The sequence below is a fragment of the Phyllostomus hastatus genome, unplaced genomic scaffold (assembly GCF_019186645.2).
Source record: "Phyllostomus hastatus isolate PE091 unplaced genomic scaffold, TTU_PhHast_1.1 phas_contig_159, whole genome shotgun sequence".
In the NCBI taxonomy this organism is placed as follows: Eukaryota; Metazoa; Chordata; class Mammalia; order Chiroptera; family Phyllostomidae; genus Phyllostomus; species Phyllostomus hastatus.
The window spans coordinates 9145071-9153307 of NW_025333640.1; the positions used below are offsets into that span (position 1 = coordinate 9145071).

The following is an 8237-nucleotide window of genomic DNA, read 5'->3' on the forward strand; positions in this document are numbered from 1 at the left end:
TACATAAGTAGAACTAAGAATATAACTGGAAAAAGAAATACAGCCCTGACTCGTATGGTTCAGTGGTTTGGACTTCACCCAGAACCTTGCATGTTGTGTCGCCCAGCTCAGTGCGCATGCCTGGGTTGAGGCCAGGTCCCCTGTTGGGCTCTTGGGGGCTTGGGAGAGGCAACCCATTGATGTTTCTCTGGTGCACGGTATTTCTCTCCCTCTCTTTCTCCCTCACTTCCCTTCTCTCTCAAGAAGAAAATCTTTAAAAATAAAATAAAATAAAAACACACATAAGAATTCAACAATGACAAAAACTCTCATCACCAAATCCATCCAGATGAATTACTCCAGTAACCTCTGCCTAATGATAAAGTTTCTAAAGATATAATAAGGTGGGACCTCTACCCAGATCTACTGAAATGACAAGGAGTTTCACAAAGGTCTGCCATTTATGTACAGTTATGAGGATTTTGAAGACATGATTTAGCTTTGTTTGCTAGAGAAATATATACACATGAACTTTAACACAAATATAACATCAAATTTTTACTTTAAAATTACTGTATTAACTTTAGACACTTTGAGGACAGGGGTAATACCTCTATCTCACCCCTGCCAAATGTCTAACACATTTCCTGTGAAGAGTGAATAATAAATAGAAATTAATACCCCCACCTATACATAGCTCTGGGCAGTTCCTCACTGGGGCTTATACTATGGGGGCTAGATATTGGCATGGAGAAGGCAGACCAAGCTTCCTGGGAAAGCAAGGTCCTTAAAAACTTACTTCTTGGAAATGTGCTTACCTTGAGTCACTAGTACAGTACTTTCAGGGACACTCTGAACTAGTACTTACTGATCCATAGTCTAGTAGGGTAGGCAGTCTGGCACCTAGCCCAAAGAAAGGCAGGGATAAAGTGGGAAAGCACAGAAGACTGCAGTGACCCTTTAGGAAAAGGAATTTGAATACATGTATCAGATTTTTAAAAATTGTTATTCTCTCTGACTCGGTAAGTCTACTTCTGAACATGTAACCCTGAGGGTCTTTTGATGTGTCAGCCTGGCTAAGCTACAGTTCCCAGTTCTTCACAAACACGTGTCGAGGTGTTCCTGTGAAGGCATTTTTCAGATGTGATTAAAGTCCATAATCAATTGACTGTGAGTAAGAGAGATTATTCTAGGTAATCTCCGTGGGCCTTATTCAATCAGTTAAAAGGACTGAAATGCAGCTGAACTTTCTCAGGAGAAATTCCGCTTGCGGAACAGCCATGTCAGTCCATCGCCGAGAGCTCCAGACTGCTCTGCCTGGCAGCCTTCCCAACAGATTGCACCCTTGCCTAGCCGGCCTCCAGAGTCAGGTGAGCCAGTTCCTTGCCATGAATTTCTTAACTGTCTATCTCCTACTAGTTCTGCTTCTCTAGTTGAACCCTGGCTGATACTCTAAGTGAGAGGAACAATCTGAAATTTGTGAAAATGTCAGGTAGTAAGGTGTTCATGGGAGCACTTTTATAACAGCAAGCTTCAATGCACAGAATTATGGCATTAACTGAAGTAATAATGGCATAGTTGCTTGGATTTTTAAATTACACGCATGACATTTTGGTAAACTTACGTTTGATTTTAAATTTAAAATGTATGGTTACAGTTATGTCAAAATGAATTAAAAAAAGGCCTAGAAGAGAATGTGTATTAAAAGAGGTTGTCTTTGGGAGGCAGAAATATTTATTACATTTTAAACTAGGAAAAAATGAAGTAAATTTTAATCTTAAAAAAATCTAGCCATTTATGTTAATGCTGCACATTCCTTCACAATTAAGAACAGTTCCAAATATAAGTAATGCAAGAACTGCTTCTAACTTCATGGGTGATTTTTCAAAGAAACCCGTGCTTTAAGATTCTATGCAATGACAACATATTCCTACACCATACATAAACTGGAATAAATGTGCAAACCTAGTGAGCTGTTTGATTCCAGGACCAAGTGGCATCAATGCCATGAAGCCAGAGATCATTGCAAAGGAACAAATGAAGAGTGTGTGTTTTCAAACCCTTTTGGCACTAAGCCCTGACAACTTACCTTTGTTCCAGTCACATGTTGTGATACACTACACAGAGTGCTAGCAAATGTTTCATGTAACTAGTGCAGTCAGTCCAAAAAATAAGTACATAGGAAGCACAGATAATTGTTACAATTCTCCTTGGTGACACTTGGTCTGAAATTAGATTTTGAGATTGATATTTTCCTATCAAAAGGAGCCATAATTTGAGCAGTTGTTGTAATAAGCATATATTTTAGCACAGATCGGCTTCTTTGCATAGTAATAATAATAATAATTAACTGGTGCTCCTACAACCCCACCCTCTTTCACCATCAGCACTCGCCTCACACCCGCCATCTGTGCGTGCCCTGGCGGCTCTGTGCATATGTGTCTCAACATATCTCCCCACTCTTACGCTGCCTTTGAAAGTCAACAGTTTTTGTCAGAAAAGGAGTCAGAAAAAATAGACAGATGGAATCAGGGCCATAGACCCCTGAGATAAGGTAAGTAGTTAAATCACTCTGATGTGTGTGCAGAAAAAAGGGATGAAATGAATTCTGTCTTCTAGGATATGTCCAATTCGGATAAAAACTTAGCGCTAGCATCCACATCAAGTTATTTACCATCTAACCTACTATCACTTTTTTTCATAGAAAACATTTAATTGTGGCAAAATTCAAATAATGCAAAACATAGCATTTCAACTATTTTTAATACAGTTCAACGGCATTAGGTTCATTCACATTGTTGTGCTACCATCACCATATTAGCACTTCTTAAACATATTCTGTACATACCTTTAAACAGACATTAAATTGAAAGCACATACCCCTAGAGCAGAAACCATTGCTTTATGTTATTTTATGTTTCATATTGTATGAGAACCCATCTTTCCTCATATATCATGAATACCTTTATTGTGAAAGTATGTGCATGTATTCATAGGAATACTGATATTTCAATAGGTCAATTTAAAAATATATATATATCTTCAAGGCACAAGAATGTGGATACCAAATACAGGGTCAGTGGTATCTTTTTCTGCTTGCCTTGTGTCTTTGGATCGTGGAGAGACTCCAGATCCTCAGATTTGAAAGGAGTCAAACTTTGGAAGATTCTGAGAGCATACAGCAGGGGTTAGGCTAGTCATGTCCTCGCACGTGTGTCTCCCTCCCCCAGCACCCCTGGGGGTACCAGCTCCTTTGAAAAAACATCCTAGGGAGGCGTGCTCTTTAGTCAGTAATCCTGAACTCTATGAGATCATAATCATAATTTCATACAGAATTTTTGGAAGAAGTCAATAAACTTCGGCAATGTGCTGTGGGCATGTGAGCTTGTTAAAGAAAACATGTAGTGATCGTGAAGAGTTGATGACAATTCTGGATCCTCTTCTTTGAGGCATCTGTTTTCATTTATATTCAGTTGTTCATCTGCTATTCATTCTGGAAGGCTTATTAGTAGCTTAGACATATTTAAGCAGTTGAATAGTTGAATCTACACAGAAAGTTAATACAGTAGATGGTCAGAAAAGATTAAGGCAATTCCCCCTTTAATTGCAGTCTTGTTACTGTTATTTATATTGAAACTCATTATGGATAATAGTGTTAGTTTCTGAGGCAAGTGGCCATCCAGTTGTATGATTCTCAACCTAGAGTTCTTACGTCCTGAACGTAGACGGTCCTGTGCCATGGACTACACACAGGTTTTCACCTCGGAGCATCAGATAAACTAGCTCATATGTAAAGAACTGCATTTTACGTTAAGGCAAGTAAGTTTATTAAATAGAATGCAAAACTTGTTTGTAAACAAACACTGGCACCACTTCAGGCCATACCCTTAGACTGTCAGCGCTGCCCTTGGACTCTCCTCAGCCACTGCACCTCCGCTCCTTTAGTCTCAGACAAAACACCAAAGGCACGAGACAGGGAAGAGAATAATTGGTAAATTGGACTTCATTAAAATGGAAACGTTTGTTCTTTAAAACAAAACGCCATCAAGAAAATGAAAACGTGAGCCAAGAGCTGGGAGAAAATCTGCACAACACATATGTCAGATGAAAAACTTGTATCCAGGATATATAAAGAACTCTTAAAATCTAATACTAAGGGGACAGACAATTCAAAAAATGCCAAACTATTTCCCCAGGTGGCTGTACAATTCCTACCAGTAGTGCATGAGAGTTTAGTTACTAATTGTATGATATTTGGTAAGTCAGAACATCTCTCTCCAATTCAAAAACAGTAGTAGAATGCAGAGATAGTCACAATGAAAGTCCTTCTGGGAAGCAATTTCCCCACCCTTTGACACCTGGGAGACCTTGGGACTTTCTTGACCAACAGAATGCTACAAACAAGATGGCTGTGCTAGTTCCAAGCTGGGCCTCAAGTAGTCTTGCAGGATCCATTCTGGAGCTTTTAGAACTTGAGACGACCGCATGGATAAGCTTGGACTGCAGGCTGGAGGATGGGAAATTCTTAGGGGCCCTGTTGTCACAGCTAAGTCCTTTAGAGATTAGTAAGACTCCAAGAGACGCACCAGCTCATCACAAGGTCAGGGCTCAGCCTAATCCTCTAAACCTGGTCAAGACTAACAACCAGCCAATGAAGCCCCTACCCCACATCACTATCCACAGAGTCATGAGCTCCATTCAGGAGTTATCCACAGAATCAGGAGCTCCATTCAGGGTCGGCACTTTAAACCACTAATTTTGGAGGTAGTTTGTTAATCACAATAGATCATTGATATAGATATCTCATTAGGAACATGGGATAACACAGGTATCTACCTAGTGGGATTGTTAAGAGATTTCTATGTAACCCACTCTGTGCCCAGTTAGAGTAAGTACTCAGATATGTTAGCAATGGTTATTGTTATTGTTATTATTAAAGATTGTTTTGTGAGGGGAGGGATTTTTCAAAAGTCCAGCACTTCCGGTGGCTAATGTGTTATCTCATAGTCTGTAACAATGGAAAAAATGCAGATGTCACCGGCTCCAATGTTGCACTCCTTCTGGCTGCTCTGGCCGCAAATTACTGCTCCTGACAAGAAGGGTGGAGGAGCTTCTCCAGGCACTGGGTGTTAAACGTTAGTGTGTTGCTGATCAAGAGAGGAAGAAATTTTATTGTTCTCCCTAGTCATCTATCAGCTCCTATTCTATCAGATTAAGTAAGCTTTTTGTGTTGTGTGGTATCAAGTTGGATGGAATAAAGGGAGGGAGGGATGGAGAGAGGGAGAGGAGTGTGGAAATAATATTCAGGAGGCAGAGGTTTCCAGAGGACCAGGTAGAGCAAACTTGAGCAGAATATCTTGTTGATTGTTGTCATGACATCAGCTGGGCCGCTTACCCACATTCTGCTAAAGGCAACTACAGATGGTGATGCTCATTTGAATATGATATTTAGAATTTTATTCCAATACATCTTCTCTTCATGCTCCCAAGACCTAAAAAATAAAAGATACATTTCTAAAAAAAATCCTAAAAAATATATTCCTAAACCTATAAAGCCTGAAAAAAACACTAGTTCTTTTTCATCTTTCCTTAGTATTTTTTTTGCGTAATTTTCAGATTTTTTACAAAGTCTTTCTCAGCACTGCAGTAACTGTTACACTAACAAGTGTTAATGTAGTTCCTGTGTTTCCCCAAAGGGACTATAAAACTGCAAGACTTTTAGGATTTAAGGCACGGATATAAATATTCAATGCAGGTGTTTCTAAATCACCTTCTGCAATCTCAAACGATGCTGTACTTGAATAGCTCTGGCAAAATGTCTTAGGGTGTCGTCTGTGTTTGTATCGAGTTATGTTACATCCAGAATAAATGCATAAAATAAAGCAAAGCCTGCTGACATATTTATTTTCAGGATAGTTCTGTCACATGAACTTTATAATCATATTTGAAAATCCAGCTGTGGAAAGGTATGTGTACTAGATAAATGGCTATTGGTCATTTGCCAGACCACAAAATTGAACTGTATATAGTAAAGAAAAATTCTAAACCAATGTTAGAGCAATTCATCCTTTCAAGTTAAAATCATCAATTAAGCACTTAATTTCTGTCAATATCAATATAACAATCCTTTTTATGCCTATTAAAAATAAAAAAGACTACAACATTCTTCTGAAATCCCCCTAAAAGTGATTTCTTTCCTGGCTTTTAAAAGTCTTGTCTTATCTAAAGTGTTTCTATAAATATAAATGTCCTCTGTGCCCAATGTAATCAATTTTCCATTTTCAGTAAATTCCAAAGAACTCTGCCTTCCACAAGAGGGATGCAATGTGAATTGTTTTATTAGCAAATGCATTTGGTCAGGAGGAATGTCTCCATGTGTTCTAGACTTCAATTTCAGGAAGGTAACAGGTTCAATTCTAAGCATCATTTCCCTCCAATTAGAAACAAAATTGTGTTTATTACTCCAAAAATACATTGCTTGAGCCACAATGTATGGATATGCTCAAGTCAAATAATTTTCTATTTAGGCTAAGGCTCAATATACTGAGAAGACATCTGAACCGGAACAGTAAGTGGCTGCAATTAGTGCTTATGTTGCCTGAGATCTTTGGCAGTTCACATGTGAAGCACATAAAATTCCTGCCACTTGGAGACCCAGACCATTTGGGGAGACATTTTCTGTTATAAATATGCTCATAAAATATTAAAGTGAATTTTATTTGATGAAAATGATGTGAAAAAAATTATATGCTAGCAATCTGAGGAGTTAATAAATGCAGTGAATGGAGCCAAGGCCTATTACATATGGTCCATAGAAATGTGTTTATAAGATGTGGCCGATGCAACTAATAGAACAAATCCAGCATGTTGCCAATGTTGCATGTTCAAAGACTAAGAAAATACTATCTCATTATTTTCCTTTTTTCCATTGTCATTGCTTTCTCTTACTCTACTGAAATGAATGACATGATTCGGCTGAGAATGTATAATCAACACAGGAGTTGGGATCTTAGATACAGGGACTTTATTTTCTCCTTATTTCCCCTGCTTGAATGGAACGCTGAGCTTTTTATACTACCAACCCTATAAAAACTATCTTCTTTGCCCTATCCATCTCTCCCTGAATCTTTACTGTTGGGCTGTTTCTTAATTCCTACCTCTAACAATGTTTGACCCTTTCATTATGCTGGATATGCAACACTTTCCTTACCTGGGATGAAGCAAGGATGGGAGACTTTGGTATTTCTGTAACATTTGGATTTTTCTCTGTGTTCTTTTTTCTCTGTATTCTTTTCTGCTCACTTTCCCCTTCCCACCCCTACACCCCCATCACCACTCTGGCTGGACCAAGTGCTGGCTCTGAACTCAATCATCTACTGAGACTTCATCAGTCACGAGGAGATGTTCTCTGATATCTATAAGATCCTGGAGATCACGGACAGGCTGTGTCTGGAGGTACAGGGAAAGATGGTGAGTAGGACGGAGGTACCACTGATGACTCGATTATTGTTGGCAATGCCTCCGCGGAAGGCCTAGAGGGCGAATGTACTGAAAGCACAGTAATCACAGCTGTTGATATTGTCAAGACCTACCATTTGCAGGAAACCAGCTTCTCCAAAGAAGCTGACAGGAACTACATCACAGGTGGCAGGAAATCAAAGAGGTACTTGAAGAACTCAGACCAGAAAGACTAAGACCTTTTATGACAGGGGCTGCAGAACAAATCAAGCATATCCTTGCTAATTTCAAAAATACCAGTTCTCGATGGATGAGAACATGGGTCCAGATGGCATGGCTGCTCTGCAGGACTACTGTGAGAATGGTGCAACCCCATATATGATTCTCCTTATGGGTGGCTTAGAAATGGAAACATGTTAACAAATTTCGCAACTGCTGCTGCTTTTTATCCACAAACCAGAACAAGGACAAATGGGACTGATGTTATTTTGAGCCCTTCATTTATTTCGATTTTGATTTATTCGGTGCAGAGGCATTATTTTTAAGAAAAACACATCATGCAGGTTGTCTAAAAATAAAATGCATTTAAACTCGTTTGAGAGAATGCCTCTTAGTTTAATATATATTGAAACCCATCCTGTATAGTGTTCCTGGAGAAGCTAGAGCCTGGTTGTGGGCCACTGGGGTAAAGTATAAGACTGTCTTCAGATAGCTTCTACAGTGAAAACTAGTTCTGGGCTGGGATATAAAAAACTAGGATCAAAAGTTTTAATTCTGAGTTGAAATAAAGAGAAAGACTA

At 39.0% G+C, this 8237-nt stretch overlaps 1 pseudogene; it reads left to right on the plus strand.

Annotated features, from left to right (window-relative positions):
* Positions 1 to 7353: 7353 nt before the first annotated feature.
* LOC123814107 lies at positions 7354 to 7857 on the plus strand (annotated as a pseudogene).
* Positions 7858 to 8237: the final 380 nt, after the last annotated feature.